Source organism: Pan troglodytes, chromosome 9, assembly GCF_028858775.2.
Source record: "Pan troglodytes isolate AG18354 chromosome 9, NHGRI_mPanTro3-v2.0_pri, whole genome shotgun sequence".
Lineage (NCBI taxonomy): Eukaryota > Metazoa > Chordata > Mammalia > Primates > Hominidae > Pan > Pan troglodytes.
In genome coordinates this window covers 115,550,274-115,564,360 of record NC_072407.2, presented here as the reverse complement: position 1 = coordinate 115,564,360, position 14,087 = coordinate 115,550,274, and positions in this window count along the sequence as shown.

The window sequence follows — 14,087 nt, the reverse complement described above, 5'->3', positions numbered from 1 at the left end:
CTAACGAGGCCATGAAGGTTAAAGATCTTAAACCCTAAAATCTTATAAAACAGGAAGCTTTACAGTTTTCATGAATAGAGTTGTCAAGGAGAGATGATCCCTGCCCTGGGCAAACCATAGTCAAATATTGGCCTGCTTTTTACCTTCTTACACAGGTTGATGGCAGCTTTATTTGAGGCTGCCAAATATTGCAAACAACCCAAATGGCCATTGCCAGGTGAATGGATAAGCAAATTGTGACATATCCATGTAATGGAATGATGCTTAGTAATAACAAGGAAAAAATTATTGATGCAGAGTAGGTGCTGTATAATTCCATTCATAAAAAATTCTACAAAATACAAATTAATCTATAGTGACAGAAAGCACATCAGTAGTGTTTTGAGGATGGGAGTGGAGGCAGGCATGGATTACAAAGGGGCACAGGATATTTTAGGTATGATGAGGATGTTTGTTATCTTGATTGTGGTGATGGCTTTACTGGTGCACACATATGTTGAAACTCATCACATTTTACACTTTAGTTACACTGAGGCTGGGTGTGGTGGCTCACACCTGTAATCCCAACACTTTGGGAGGCTGAGGTGGGTGGATCACTTGAGGTCAGGAGTTCGAGGCCGGCCTGGCCAACATGGTGAAACCCCGACTCTACTAATACTACAAAAATGAGCTTGGCGTGGTGGCATGCGCCTGTAGTCCTAGCTACTTGGGGGGCTGAAGTGAGAGGATCACTTGAACCCAGGAGGCAGAGATTGCAGTGAGCTGAGATCGTGCCACTGTGCTCCAGCCTGAGCATCAGAGTCAGACTCTGTCTCAATGGAAAAAAAAAAAAGAAATTAAAAAAAGGTACGCCGTATTATACTTCAATAAAGCTGTTAAAAAAGAACAGGCTGAAATGGTTTTCCACTTTGGGATCTCTTTTCCCCTTCTTTTCTCCCCTTCTAGAGAAAGTTTCTGAGAGGTAGGCATGTGATTGTCCTTCTTTGGCATGAAGTGGGTGGGGAAAATCTGTCTTTGTTGAATTTCACTATTCTTCTTGCTGAAGTTTGTCCCAGCCTGACTGCAAGAAAACAAGCTTCTTTATAATTTACTGTTCTGTCTGTGCCTTCTCTTTTCCAAAGGTTTTGCTTGATGGCCCTGGTAGGTTTCTGGATGGAGAACAGTATTGTATGGTGGTTGCATCCTAAGCTAGTCTTGGATCCAGCCTTTAGAACCACCTATTATCCATCACTCCATCTTCCACTTCTCCTGTACACCAGCCTGCCTCTACTCCACCACCTGCATCCCATCTGAGGTGGCCATCACAGAGAACATGGCATGATAATGATTATTTTCTCTAAAAATCAGAGACTAATCAAGATGAACCTCTACCCTCTTTACAGAGCTCTGAACTCTTTGGAGGGTGGGAATTGAGGAGGAGTAAATGACTATGACATTTCAAGGCTGTAGAGACCCCTCTGTCCACCCAGAGTCAGTTCTTGGGCCATAACAACTAAGTTCAACTTCATTTTGGGCCTTCTGAGTTTCTTCAGCCTCTAAGACCCCAAGTCTTCTCAGTCTGCTTCTTGATTTTTCTGTCATCTTTCTGAGTTTTCCAACCACACTTTCCTGTAAAGAGTAATAACACAACAGTTTCAATAGTCCTCAGAACTACAGAGACCTTGGGTGCCCTCTGAAAGCACTTGCAGAGATATGATCATGCTTACCCTCACACCAAGCTAAGAAGGCACGAAGGGGGACCTCATTTAGTAGATGATGACAAAGAGGTGAGTCACTTGGGCAACATCATGTAAAAGAAACCAGCTGAATGTTTTGATCATTGGTGTCCCTGGCTGGGGCTTTATCCTCTAGTCTACCTGCTTTTGCTGCTGTGCATGTGGGCCTCAGAGAGGGCAGGGAGCTGGCAGCATGGGCCTATGCTCCCAGACCCAAGTTGGTCTGAGCCAAGGTAAGATAGGCTGGAGGCGCCACTGCCCGGTTCAGCCTAGTACAACATTTGGTGCCTCAGGATAAACAACTTCTCCACTGCAAATACCATTTCATCTCCTAGGAGCTGACCCTGCACTCACCTTAAACAGGGAGGCTGGCCTTCTCTATTTATTCCTGTAGACCTCCCTTCCTCTTCACCCCCAGGCAACCCCCTCAGGAGCACTGGAGCTTTCTGGGTAAAGGGGAGGAAAGAATAAATAAATAACTTGTAGTAGCAGCTGCATCTGATCTGTGCATGTGAGCGTCCCAGCTGGTCTCTCCATCATGCCAGACCTTCAACAAGTCCTTTTCCACAGAAGAGCACCGTGTTAGTTTGCTAGGGCTACTATAACAAAATACCACAGACTGGGTGGTTTAAACAGCAGAAATTTATTTGCTCATAGTTCTGGAGGCTAGAAGTCAAAGATCATAATGTTGTCAGGTTTGGTTTCTTCTGAGGCCTCTGTCCTTGGCTTGCAGATGGTCACTTTCTTGGTGTATGCCCAACTGGTCATCTCTCTATGGGTGCATGTGTCTAGTGTCTTTCTCTGCCTGTAATATATACCCCTAATCTCTCTCTCTCTTTTTTTTTTTTTTTTTCGAGGTGGAGCCTCTCTCTGTTGCCCAGGCTGGAGTGCAGTGGCGCCATCTTGGCTTCAGTGGACCCGGAGAGAAGGCCAGACTGGCTGGAATGGCTGATAAGGGAGGTAAGTGGTGACAGAGCAGGCTCCATGCATTTTGCTTAGAGAATACACCCCATGAGAGTACCTTCTTCAGAAAATAACCATTGGGGGTGATCTTTAGAGACTTGAAACCTCCTGGGAAGAACCATGGTCTGACCCAATATGCCATCCCTTCTAGGCCTAGGTTGTGGTAGATTGGAAAGCAAGATGGAAGGGCATAGGTAAGTAAATAAACTTTGGAACAAGACCAGCCTGGGTTTGAATCTCAGCTCTGCTGTTTACTAGCTATGCATTTTAGGGCAAATGATATAATTTTAAGGCAAATGATACAATTTGCCTTAAAATACATAGTTTTACTGGTCAGATTCGTCACCAGTAAAACTGCCATAATAATACATTTCTCCCAGAGTTGATGCGAGAAATACATTAGATAATGTATATAACACACTCAGCATAGTTCCCGGTAAGTTATATATCCGCATTACATAGTTATTTCATATTATTATTATTATTATTATTATTGGTTCACAGAAAATATGGTGTGTATTAGTCAGGGTTCTCTTAGAAGGACAGAACTAACAGGATATACATATATATATATGATATATATGGGATATATATATCCCATATCCCAGGCTGTCTGCAGGCTGAGGAGCAAGGAGAGCCAGTCCGAATCCCAAAACTGAAGAACCTGGAGTCTGATGTTCAAGAGCAGGAAGAATCCAGCATGGGAGAAAGATGTAGGAGAGGCTAGGCCCATCTGTCTTTTTTCACCTTTTTTTTGCCTGCTTTATATTTGCTGGAAGCTGATTAGATTGTGCCCACTAGATTAAGGGTGGATCTACCTTGCCCATCTCACTGACTCAAATGTTAATGTCTTTTGGCAGCACCCACAAAGACACCCAGGATTAATACTTTGTATCTCTCAATCCAATCAAGTTGACATCACAAGTCCACCCCTTGTCAACTTGAACCCCTACACATCTCCGGAGATCATATATAATCTTCAAATAAAGACAATAATAAGGTCATAATTACACTAACATAATACAACTATCCTTCATACAACCAGAAATGCACCAATCCCCAAATCAAATACTATTACATAAAGTTAACAATACTTAAATGCTGACGTGAAGTCAATAAATCTTATATCACATGATAGAGGAAAAGGAAATAAAATGAAGATATTTTCTAGTACTAGTGTATACATTCTTTTGTTTTTAACAAAAGAAGGAGGAAATACTCATGACAGTTACAGTCCTCATTTCTGCAGCTGATCACGTGGTCATAGCTGGTACTGATGCCTACCTTCTTTTACTACCCATTCTAGATTACCTTTGCCTTCAGCAAGCACTTCAGCAGGTTGTGTTTTTTTTTTTTTTTCCCCCCCTGGTGGAGTGACCCAAACCTTCATTCCTGAAAGGTGTGGGTCATTTGTAGTCCTGCCTGGATTAGGCTATTGTAGTTTCCCATTGACCTTAATCACAGGGCATGGTAATACTAAGAGACGCCCTAGTGGATCTCCTGTATTCCATACTTACTCTTTCTTATCTCCGTTGTAGAGTAGTAGACTGATTTCATCTTGATAGTCCGGGTCAATCACCCCAGCCAACACCGTAACTCCCTTCTTGGCATGTTGACTTAAAGATAGGAGAAGCCCAAAGTGTCCAGGTGGCAATCTTAACTTGCAGTTTAATGGAATCATTGTTGTGTCTCCTGGTGGCAGTGTTCCTTCCTCTGGAACTAAGACCTCTAGGCCAGCAGAATGTAATGTAGTGGGAACAGGGAAGCAAAAATTTTGCTACTGGATCACTAGAGGTGATGGTGAGTGTGCCATTTTCACTTCCACCCCTTGATTCCTGGACAGGTGAATGCTGGCTGTTGGAGAAAGAGTACCATATATTGGACTCTGATTCAAAGCATACACAGCCTTCTAGAGAAGTTTGCCCCAGTCCTGCAAAGTATTGTCACCTAGTTGGTGTTGTAATTGTGACTTCAAAAGGCCATTTCACTGTTCCATCAATCCAGCTGCTTCAGGATGGTGGGGAACATGATAAGACCAGTAAATTCCATGAGCATGAGCCCACTGCCGCACTTCTTTAAGCATAAAGTGAGTGCCTTGGTCAGAGGAATGCTGTGTGGAATACCATGACGGTGGATAAGGCATTCTGTGAGTCCATGATGGTAGTCTTGGCAGAAGCACCACGTGCAGGATAGGCAAACCCATATCCGGAGTAAGTGTCTATTCCAGTGAGGACAACCTCTGCCCTTTCCATGATGGAAGTGGTCTAATATAATCACCATGCCACCAGGTAGCATGCTGATCACCCTGAGGAATGGTGCCATATCGAGGGCTCAGTGTTGGTCTCTGCTGCTGGCAAATTGGGCACTCAGCAGTGTCTGTAGCTAGGTCAGCCTTGGTGAGTGGAAGTCTATGTTGCGAAGCCCATGCGTAACCTCCATCCCTGCCACCATGGGCCCATTGGGCAATGACAGGAGTGGCTGGAGAAAGAGGCTGAGTGGTGTCCACGGAATGGGTCATCCTATCCACTTGATTATTAAACTTCTCCTCCGGTGAGGTCACGCATTGGTGAGCACTCACATGGGATACAAATATCTTCACGTTTTTTTTTTTTTCCACTCAGAGGCATCCATCCACATACCTCTTTCCCAAATGTCTTTGTCACCAATTTTCCAATCATGCTTCTTCCAAGTTCCTGACCATCCAGCCAAACCATTGCCTATAGTCCATGAATCAGTATATAATTGCACATCTGGCCATTTCTCCTTCCATGCAAAGTGCACAGCCAGGTGCACTGTTTGAAGTTCTGCCCACTAGGAAGATTTCCCTTCACTGCTGTCCTTCAGGGATGTCCTAGAAAGCGGCTGTAGTGGTGCAGCAGTCCACTTTCGGGTGGTGCCTGCACATCGTGCAGAGCCATCTGTGAACCAGGCCCTAGTCTTCTCATCCTCTCTCACCTGATCATAGGGGACTCCCTGTGAGGCCATCAATGCAGGCTGGGGGAGAGAAGGAAGGGTGGTGGGAGTGCAGACCATGGACATTTGAGCCACTTCCTCATATAACTTACTTGTGCCTTCACGGCCTGCTTGAGCCCCATTACATATATACCACTTCCATTTGATGATGGAATGCTGCTGTGCACAACCCACTTTATGGCTTGATGACTCAGAAAGCACCCAGTTTATGATAGGCAGTTCAGGTCGCATGGTGACTTGATGACCCATAGTCAAATGTTCAGTTTCCACCAAAGCCCAGTAACAGGCCAAGAGCTGTCTCTCAAAAGGAGAATAGTTATCTGCAGAAGATGGCAGGGCCTTGCTCCAAAGTCCTAGAGGCCTCCACTGTGATTCATCTAGAGGGGCCTGCCAAAGGCTCCAAATAGCATCCCTATCTACTACTGGCACCTCAAGCACCATTGGATCTGCTGGGTCATATGGCCCAAGTGGCAGAGCAGCTTGCACAGCAGCCTGGACCTGTTGCAGAGCCTTCTCCTGTTCTGGACCCCACTCAAAACTGGCAGCCTTTTGGGTCACTTGATAAATGGGCTGGAATAACACACACAAATGAGGAATGTGTTGCCTCCAAAATCCAAATAAGCCCACTAGGCATCGTGCCTCTTTCTTGGTTGTAGGCGGGGCCAAATGCAGCAACTTATCCTTCACCTTAGAAGGAATATCTTGGCAGGCCCCATACCACAGGACCCCTAGAAATTTTACTGAGGTAGAAGTTCCCTGAATTTTAGTCAGATTTATTTCCCATCCTCTGGCACACAGATAGCCAAGGACTATCAGTGTTCTCCATACTATTAGAAGTAGAGTCCTTAGCATTTTGGGGCCTAATCATATTAAGCAGCCAACTCCAGAAACCCCAAAACCAATGAAAGAACTCCATGCTTAATATACTGTTCCTCTAGAACCACTCCTGGTACCAAAATCTATATTAGTCAGGGTTCTCTTAGAGGGACAGAACTAACAGTGTGTGTATATATATATATATACACACACACATATATATACATATATATACACACACACACACACACACACACACTAAGGTCACTAAGGGTGTTGGCCATGGGCATGCTGCATATAGAGGGAATCTGGAGTGTAGCAAGACATAAACAAGATCCGAAGTGGACTATGTGGAAACAAGTGCATGGGATGGCTGTGTAGGTTGAAGTAGGGGTAGATCAGGAGGGAAGAGGACTTGAAGCCAGGGTTTCAGGAACAGGGACTGGCTAGCCTGAAGTGAAAGTGCATTCCCCAAATATTAGTGTGTATATATATACACACACACTAATAGTATATATTAGTATTCATGGTTATATATATAGACATATATATATATATATATAATTATTAAGTATTAACTTACATGATCACAAGGTTCCACAGTAGGCTGTCTGCAAGCTGAAAGCCAGTCTGAGTCCCAAAACTGAAGAACCCAGAGTCTGATGTTCGAGGGAAGGAAGCATTCAGCATAGGAGAAAGATGTAGGCTGAGAGGCTGGGCCCATCTTTCTTTTTTCACGTTTTTGTGCCTGCTTTATATTTGCTGGAAGCTGATTATATTGTGCCCACCAGATTAAGGGTGAATTTGCCTTCCCCAGCGCACTGACTCAAATGTTAATCTCTTTTGGCAACACCCACAAAGACACACCCAGGATTAATACATTGTGTCCCTCAATCCAATCAAGTTGACACTCAGTATTAACCATCACGTGGTGGAAAGAGAAGACTGTCCAATTTAGCTGGAGCGATTGTGTAACACTTGCTCTCTGGTTTGGCCTGTCCCTGAGACATTTCAGGCTTCCATGAAGCTGCAATCTAAAGTCTGTCAAGTAGCAACATGGTTATTTGGCTAATGAATGGTCTAAGAAAGAGCTGAGAAGTTGAGATAGGCAGTCAAGAATAGGAGGCTTTCGTAACTAATGCAAATAAATACTGAGTGATTGAAATATAATTAAAATTTTTACCACAATATTTATGGAGATCTTTTATTCCTTGATAGAGTTAGACTTAAGCACAAATGACTTCAGAGGAACCATTGGGGGAATATTAAATGTTCTAACTAATTAATTAATGCAACTAATTCTAATTATGCAATTAACATCCACTAAGCTACAGAAGCTATAGCTGGGGGGGGGGGGGGAAGAGAGAGAGAGACAGAGAGAAAAAAAAACGAAAAACAACAAAAACCAACCAAAACAATTAATGTGGTAGGCACTGCTGCCATTTCTTATTTCCTTAATGGAGTCGGCTATTTATACAAAGTAATTGAATGTTACTACTAATAAATGGCCTTCTTGCATAAGGGAAAACTAGTTCTGAAAAATGTTAGAAACCGTGGCCATCAGTACATATTTGGGGTCTTATTTGTGTCTCTGAAAAGAGGAGTTTCATTGCTAAATCACTACATAGAGAATAAAAAAATTGATCTCTTTCTGTATTGAGTAGCTTAGTATCCCCATGTCCATCTCTGACCTGAGTTTGGAGAGTGGCAGTGACTGTCTTGCTGGGGAACAGCAAACTACTGAGCAATACAGGCCTGCTGCCCTGGAGCTGGTGAGAAACCTAGACAGAGCACCCAAAGACATTGGTGACAGCAGAAAGAGGCAGAGCCTCCTAATTCCAGCATGGAATTCAGTTATGGATTAAAAGGGGAGAGGGTGGGTGGGAGGAAGGTTGTTAACAGGCAAACACCAAGCCCCAAAGCAAAAGGACAACACTGCACTAAAATTGCTACTAAAACTCCCTTTGGAACATATAAACTGGGGGAATGTGGGATAAACAGGGGCCTATCAAGGTCTGTGGCTCATGAGTGCCACGAAGCCTCAGACCCCTCCTAGTTCTCCTGGCTCCTAGTTGTGTCTCTGCCTCAGGCTGTTGTCCTTTTACCCTTCTTGAGCTGACCTTGCACATCTTTTAAGCCTTGGGAAAAAGGGAGGAAACAGGACAAGGAAGCAAGCTGTCCCTGCCTCTCATACAGATGTTCCCTTCTTTACGAAGGCTATGTCCTCAGTGAGGCTGAGGTTCCCCAGGCTCCAGAAACCCATGGAGCAGGAAGTCCCTTACACCCTGGAGGTTCATGGTCTCAGGTTAACCACCTATCAACCTGGATGACCTACAGCTTGAGAAGGACAGCAGTCTGAGGAAGGGTGCTACCGTCAAGATGCCCAGCAATCTGAGATTTTGGGAGGCCAATTCCTGCACTTATATATTGGAAAGTGACATATCTTAGAGGTAAGAACACAGATTTTAATTCAAACTCTTCCTGGGTTTGAATCCTGCGGGTCGAATTCCTTAAACTCTCTGAGGTACAGTTTCTTCGTTTGTAAGGTGGAGATAACAACATCCCCTTCCAGGACTGTGGGAGGAGGTAATGGAATAATCTAGATGCAATGCCTGGCTCAGGTTAAGTGCTCCACATAGAGTGTCTATTGCTACTGTTATTCATCTCATCTACCTGGCATCTTGTATCACATCTGGCACACAATAAACTGTCCAGATACATTTGTTCACCCGCTACTGGGGTCCAGGGCTGATCATGGGAGAAGGGTGTTGGGGACATGGGCATCAGGATAATGGGGAAGAAGCCAGGCTCCTTGCACAGCTGAGAGGTCCATCCCTGCCTGAAGCTACCAGCTGGATAGAGCTGGCTGTCTTAATGGATCCGTATGTAATCTCCACTGAGAAAAGAGAACAGTATGGCAGGAAGAGAGTATACAACATCTTTCCCTGTTTGTAATTGAGAAATGAAGGCTTAGAGAGGGGCCGTTGGTGGTTCAAGACCATGTCATGAGGAAATGGTGATTTCAGGTCAAGGTTTCTACTCAGCACATTGCCCATGGTGTGGCTTTAAGATGCATAACGCCTTGAACCTGACTGAGGTCTGGCCTCTCCAGTTGTTCATCTGACCCCTTCTGGACAGGGCCACCTGATTGTGAGGCCGACTACTTTAATTCGAGGCCTCTCGAGGATCTCCAGTGACTCTTCCCAGAATAGTTTAGAGCCACATGCTCTCTGTGTCATGCAGTTCTCCCTCAGCTCAGACAGAACGTTCAGTGCTGCAGACCCTTGCAGAGTGTGTTCGAGGCAGCCCCGGGCCCTGTGTGCAGCCTCTGGGATGTGCTCCTGAACCTTCCTCAGCCTTCCTTCCTGGGCTGTCCTGGCATGTTCTGTGGGGTGTGAGAAGTCTGCTAAGGCTGTGATGTGAGTTCTTTAAAGTTCACTTTTGAAACGAGGACATGAAGTTACCTGGAACTTCAGGCTCCCAGCTTGCTGAGCTCTGCAGCTCTCTGTGGGACTGGCTGCTGCCGTCAGAAAGAATAGAGCCGTCACTCTGCAGGAGGGTTTCTATGATAATAGGGCTTTTGCCTCCCAGTAATTGGAAAGGTGCTAATCTAGTGACTCATGAGATACATAGAAGGAAAAAAATCCCACCCTGAAAATGAAACTGCATTGTGTTTTCTGAGTGCTTCATCTCCTTACTTCCACGGGAAAGGCAAGCTGAGGTTTAGGTGTATGGAGCAGGGTCCTGGTGTCCTGGCAGCACTGCTGGAGTGACCATTTTCCTCTGCCTTTCCTCCAAGTAGTCCAGTGATGCAGAAAGCAGGGAGGGCTGAACACCAGCCAGATGTCTGGGGCAACAAACCCAGCCTGAAGCCGTGGGGAAGGGGAGCTGGCCTGTGAAAGATGTGCAGAGGAGACAGTCATTACCAAATTAGTGATAGCCCCTCCTAAGACAGATTGGTGAGCCTGCAAGTGTGAGTGCACAGGTGTGCGTGTGTGTGCCTACATGCATTTGAATTTGGGTATATGTGTGCATGTGGGTGGATTAGCTGTGTGGGCATGTAGCGAGTGTGTGAGAGCCTGTATATATGTGTGTGTGTGTGCACACAATCCTGCAGATGTGCCCTGACCTGAATGTTGCTTCTCTTTTTTCTTTTGGTTTGGGCTGCAAATATTTTTGCTTTTTCCATCCACGTTGTATCCTTTGAGCTTTAGGGACCTGAGCTGAGTCCTGAAATCTGGCTGTCTATGGACAGGTACCTGGGGTAGAAGACTGAGCTTGCTACCTACCAGAGGGCAGGTAGAGTTTCAGCTGGGCCCCCTGTTGGAGAAATGCAACCCCTTTATCTGCCCCTAAAGGGGCAGAGGACTGGGGTCTGCTTCTGCCTGAGGGTACTGGGGACTGCCCAATACCTGGACTGCTCTCCAGGGGCTCAGGGATGAAGCAGCCCCTCTATATCTTCCTGCATTCTTTCTGTCACCCTTCTGTGCTCCCTTTGCTGGAGGAAGTCCCTGTCCAACTTCTAATTCCTGTTTTCTTCCCATCGGATCACACTTCCTGACCTTGGGAACCCCTGACCTTGGGGTACCCCCAGGACTTCTGGAGCCCAGAAAGGCAGAGTCCTTCCAGTCACAGCCCTCCCCTAGTCTCCATCTGTCCATCTGGCAGCTCCTAGAGTGAGTCATAGTGCCCCCTAGGCTCTCCTCTCCTCCCCCTCCCACTCCCTTCATTAGCTTCATTGAAGCTAATAGTCCTGCTGGCAATTCCATTGTCTCCTCTTAATTCCAATTTCCTTTTGTCTCAAGGGGCAAATCAGCAGTGAAAGTAGTGAAGTGGCAGGCGCAGCCTCTGGGTATACTAATTAGGGGAGCATTAGTGAGGTAATAAAAATGTGCCTTCAGTATCAGGGTGCTGCACCCTCCTCTCTCCCCCTTTTTCCCTTCTCAGCCCCAGCCAGAACAGGAAGAGCAGACTCAAGCCAGAAACAGGCAGTGGCTGAGGGATGGAGCATCCCTGGGTCCCTACAGGCTGCCCTCAGAGGTGCCTGGCTGACGGCCAGATGCTCAAGGAGAAATGTGCCCTGCCACCCCACTGTGGTTCAGCTCCACTTGCTCCCTCACCTTTTCAGCATGTCAGTCACCAAGTCTCATAAATTAACCTCCTGATTATGTGTCAACTTCTTCCCCAGCTCTCCCTCCATATGATCATTGCCTGAGTCCACACCACCATCGGCTCCCACCTAGGTGATTGTGGTGGCTTCTGAATGGGCTCTCTGTGCCCAGCCTTGCCCTCGTCTGATCCTGTCTCTACCCTACAAGCAGATGCAGCACTTGCTGTTTCTTTTGAGCACCCATCCAGAGTGGGCACCATGCATCCATCCCATGCACATCTTCTGGGTACAGTCCCTGCTCCCTTGTCACCTGCTGAGCTCCTGCTCCCTGTCTTGTTTCTTGGACCTCTGCTTCTCCAGGAAGCCTTCTCTGACCTGCGGGACTGGGCTGGGTGAGCCTTCTGTGTTCTCACAGCAGCGTGGGCTGATCCCTAACAGCACATCGGTTATGCTGGATTACAGCTGCCTTGGCTGGTCTGGCTTTCCTGCCATGAGAATTAAGGCTTTGGGAATTGAGGGGGAAGAGGAGATGATAATGAATCATGCCATCTAGCTGTGAGTTTTGAGTTGGGAGATAAGCACAGAGTTGGATAGGGCCACCGTACCATGCCAGTTTTATTATTAATAGAACTATGTTGGAGAGAGTGACTTTGGTCCAAAGACAAAATGAGATTCCTACTCCTTTCCTCCCGGATTGAGTTTAGACTCCTAGCCACAGCAGCACAGCAGGAAAACTGCAGGCCTCAGGTGCAGGGCAAAGTCTGCCTCAGAGGCGTTACTAAATGGGAAGGAAGGATGTGTCTGGACTCCAGCAGGCGATTCCAAAAAAGTGAGTCAAAATGTGGCCATCACATATCTGCTTGACCCTTTTTCCAATCTCAAAATGATTGGATAGCCACTCTTTTTTTTGAGGGCAGAAAAAGTGAGGGAAAGTGAAGAGGAAGTAGCAGTCTCTGTTTAGTAGTTATAAGCAGGTATCAGCTCCTATTTCATGGGCTGGCAGGAGTGTGGGAAGGGGTATGGGATGCTTCTCCCTATATGAACTGTCTCTGGTTTGCCATGAGGTCTCAGCTCCCAGCCCAGAGCCTGGCATGTTGCATATGATAACAGTTTGTTACATGGAGGGAAGGTCTCATATTTATTGGCTTCACTCAACCTTAGAGCTAGAAGGGCTCTTGATTAGGAAGTTGAGTCCCAAGGGCCAAAGTGACTTATCCAAGGTCCCAGAGGTAATCATTGTCTTCTGTTTCCCCTTCATCCATCTTGCTATGGCATCACGCTTCCTAGTCCAGCTTCAGTTGAGGGCTAAGGTCACTAGGGGTGTTGGCCATGGGAATGCTGCATGTAGAGGGAATCTGGAGTGTGGCAAGACATGAATGAGGTCCCAAGTGGACTATGTGGAAACAAGTGCATGGGATGGCTGTATAGGTTGAAGTAGGGGTAGATCAGGAGGGAAGAGGACTTGAAGCCAGGGTTTCAGGAACAGGGACTGGCTAGCTTGAAGTGAAAGTGCATTCCCCAAAGGCCCATTTAGCGGGAGAAGAGTCAGGCTTATGCTGGATATTCCCAGAGAGTGGAGCTTGGACCAAAAAGAAACATCTTTTGTTTTGTGCACTAAATTACACAAATATTTAAAAGTACTGGGCTGTGTGCACCATGAGGAACCAATCCCTGTTGCTGAGGAACATCTGGCCTAGTTGAGTCACAAGCAATACAGTAACCAAAATGCTCAGTGCTGGCATTCACTGTGGATATGAAAGTACAGAAGGGCCAGGCGCGGTGGCTCACACTTGTAATCCCAGCACTTTGGGAGGCCGAGGCAGGTGGATCAACTGAGGTCAGGAGTTGGAGACCAGCCTGGCCAACATGGTGAAACCCCATCTCTACTAAAAATACAAAAATTAACCAGGCATGGTGGTGGGCGCCTGTAATCCCAGCTATTTGGGAGGCTGAGGTAGGAGAATTGCTTGAACCAGGGAGGTGGAGGTTGCAGTGAGCCAATATCATACTACTGTGCTCCAGCCTGGGTAACAGAGAGAGACAGAGTCTCAAAAAAAAAAAAAAAAAAAAAAGTACAGAAGGCTCTCTGACTCTGCCATGGGCCCGGTGAAAGGTGGGGTGGTCCAAAAGCTTCTAAATGAGAGCTAGTCAAAATGGAAAGAGCAATCTGAAAGAATAGTTGCTAACCAAATGGCAGAGGCAAGAGTTATAGGGAAGGTGGTGGTGGTGGTTGGGTCTGAAGGCCCCACCCCCAAAAACCAGATCAGCTTGCCTTCATCTATTTCTTTATTTGGTCTAATACTGCAAAGCCAGGCTGCACACTGCCATGTTGACTCTACCAGAGCCCAGCATGCTTGCTTGAACTCCACTGGTGAGCTGGCCTTAGACTGAATTTCTAACTTGCTTCAATGTATTCCTACTCCTAGGTAGGTAGAGAAAGGGCTATTATTCCCTTTTACAGATGGAGGGGGCTTAGATCAAGGTGTGATTGCTTCAAGGAAAGGTTAGGC